The sequence below is a fragment of the Acyrthosiphon pisum genome, unplaced genomic scaffold (genome assembly GCF_005508785.2).
Source record: "Acyrthosiphon pisum isolate AL4f unplaced genomic scaffold, pea_aphid_22Mar2018_4r6ur Scaffold_38;HRSCAF=290, whole genome shotgun sequence".
NCBI lineage: Eukaryota > Metazoa > Arthropoda > Insecta > Hemiptera > Aphididae > Acyrthosiphon > Acyrthosiphon pisum.
In genome coordinates, this window is record NW_021773379.1 from 12734 (window position 1) to 15430 (window position 2697).

Genomic DNA, 2697 nt, shown 5'->3' on the forward strand with positions numbered 1-2697 from the left:
TACGTCCCTGCCCTTTGTACACACCGCCCGTCGCTACTACCGTATTGAACGGTCGCATTGAGGTCTTCGGAGTGGACGCGCGTTATTCGGCCCCCTCGGGGGCTGGGTCGTCGCGCGATCGCGAAGATGACCGAAATCGGCCGTTTAGAGGAAGTAAAAGTCGTAACAAGGTTTCCGTAGGTGAACCTGCGGAAGGATCATTAGAGACGGGCCCGCGGTACCGGCGACACTCGCCGGTCTCGCGCGCGCCTCATCCGACCCCGTGGCCGCGTGCGCTCGCCGACTCGCTCGACGACCGCCCGCGCGCCGCGACCCCCGACCGAGCGTCGACCGAAAGATGGTTAACACGTCGAAAGACCGTACGTGCCCAGTCGTGCGTCCGCGCACGGCGCGTGGCCGTAGAAGTTTCGTCGAACAAAACAAAAAAACAACCGACACCGAGCGGCGGATCACTTGGCTCGTGGATCGATGAAGACCGCAGCTATCTGCGCGTCGTCGTGTAATCCGCAGGTTATACGAACATCGACCAGTCGAACGCACATTGCGGCCTCGGTGACCCGCGGGTCCCGGGCCACGCCTGTCTGAGGGTCGTATACCGGATACTCGGCCAGACCGATGCGCCGCCGGCAGGCGTCCGACGGCACGCCCGTCGGCCGCTCCGGTGGTGCGAGATTGGCGGTTCGACCGGGGAGAGCCGCTCGCGCGGCCGCCTCCGGTCGTCCGCCCAAGTTGTGACGGCAAACAGTCACGGGTTCTCGCGTCGTCAAACGGCACGTCCCCGTCCGCCCGCCGCGCGAGAGCGCGGCCGGGCCGGCTGAGAGTCCACGAGACCTCTCCGGCTTCCGAGAAGCGGACGCGGGCGGTCACCGTACGGGCGGAGCGCGGACCGCAGGCTGCCGTGTAATTTAAGAAACAAACAACCGATACGTTCCGACCTCAGATCAGGCGGGACTACCCGCCGGATTTAAGCATATTAATAAGCGGAGGAAAAGAAAACAACCGTGATTCCCTTAGTAGCGGCGAGCGAACCGGGAAAAGCCCATCGCCGAATCTCGCCGCGCACTTTTGTGTCGCGGCACGTATGAGAGTTGTGGCGTACGGGCCGGCCTCGTTGCCGGGGCGCACGTGACGGTCCAAGTCTCCCTTGAACGGGGCCATGGCCCGCAGATGGTGCCAGGCCAGTAGAGGCCGTCACAGCGTTTCCGGGATCGGACCGCGCCTTCGAGTCGGGTTGCTTGAGAGTGCAGCCCGAAGCGGGTGGTAAACTCCATCTAAGGCTAAATACGGCCACGAGACCGATAGTTTACAAGTACCGTGAGGGAAAGTTGAAAAGAACTTTGAAGAGAGAGTTCATAAGAACGTGAAACCGCTCGGTTGTAAACGGACAGAGCTCGCGAATCCCCGCCGGGCGAATTCACGGTCGGTCTAACCGCCGGCCGGATCTTTCGCTCGGTTAGCGGACGTCGCGACCCGTTGGGCGCCGGCCGAATGGCCCGGGTGACGTTCGTCGCGTCGGTCGCGTTTCGGCGTGACCGTTCGCGCCGAGCCCCGGTGCTCATGGTCGGCTCGCCCGACGGCAAGAACCGTCGACGCGGCCCCGTCGCAGGCGGGGTCCCGTCGGTCGGCGACGTGTTTCGAGCTACTTTCCGACCCGTCTTGAAACACGGACCAAGGAGTCTAACGTGTGCGCGAGTCAACGGTGATCTTACGAAAAACCACGTTTGGCGCAATGAAAGTGAACCGTTTACGGTGCGGACGATGGCCTAGCGACCGAACCCACCGGCGTTCAAAGTCGCGCTGGTCCGCAGTCCGGGGGCGTCTCCGCCAAGTCGGCTTCGGCCGGCTGGGGGCGCACCCTTAGCGCACACGTTGGTACCCGAAAGATGGTGAACTATGCCTGGCCAGGATGAAGTCAGGGGAAACCCTGATGGAGGTCCGCAGCGATTCTGACGTGCAAATCGATCGTCTGAGCTGGGTATAGGGGCGAAAGACTAATCGAACCATCTAGTAGCTGGTTCCATCCGAAGTTTCCCTCAGGATAGCTGGCGCCGATGTGTCCCGCCCGTTCGCGGGCGTACGGACGCCGGTGGGACTCCGCGCTGTACGGCGCGGTAACAACACGCTCGTAACACGGAGGATGTCTCATACGGTAAAGCGAATGATTAGAGGACATTGGGGCCGAAACGACCTCAACCTATTCTCAAACTATAAATGAGTGAGATCGCCGGCTTTACCTGGTACACCGCGTGAACCGCGTGCGAAGCCGGCGACGGAACCCTAGGCGCTTAGTGGGCCATTTTTGGTAAGCAGAACTGGCGCTGCGGGATGAACCGAACGCCGAGTTAAGGCGCCGAAATCGACGCGTATACAGAGACCATGAAAGGCGTTGGTTGCTGATGACAGCAGGACGGTGGCCATGGAAGTCGGAATCCGCTAAGGAGTGTGTAACAACTCACCTGCCGAAGCAACTAGCTCTGAAAATGGATGGCGCTGGAGCGTCGTGCCTATACTCGGGCCGTCGACGGCATAGTGGGGCCAGTCGTCGCTCGCGGCGGGCCGGTCCCGGCAAGCCTCGACGAGTAGGATGGCGCGGCGGTGTGCGTCGAAAGGGCAGGTCGCGAGACCGCCTGCAGCCGCCGTCGGTGCAGATCTTGGTGGTAGTAGCAAATACTCGAGAGGGGCCCTCGGGGGCTGCCG

At 62.3% G+C, this 2697-nt stretch overlaps 2 non-coding genes across 2 annotated transcripts in view; both read left to right on the forward strand.

The window, feature by feature from the left end:
• Positions 1-433: 433 nt before the first annotated feature.
• Positions 434-591, forward strand: LOC115035023. The gene has a single exon (XR_003840194.1). It is a non-coding gene; the product is annotated as a 5.8S ribosomal RNA (ribosomal RNA).
• Positions 592-931: 340 nt separating this feature from the next.
• Positions 932-2697, forward strand: part of LOC115035020 — a 4020-nt gene continuing 2254 nt past the window's right edge. Inside the window, exon 1 of the ribosomal RNA XR_003840192.1 lies at positions 932-2697. This exon is cut by the window's right edge and continues 2254 nt beyond it. This is a non-coding gene — a ribosomal RNA (large subunit ribosomal RNA).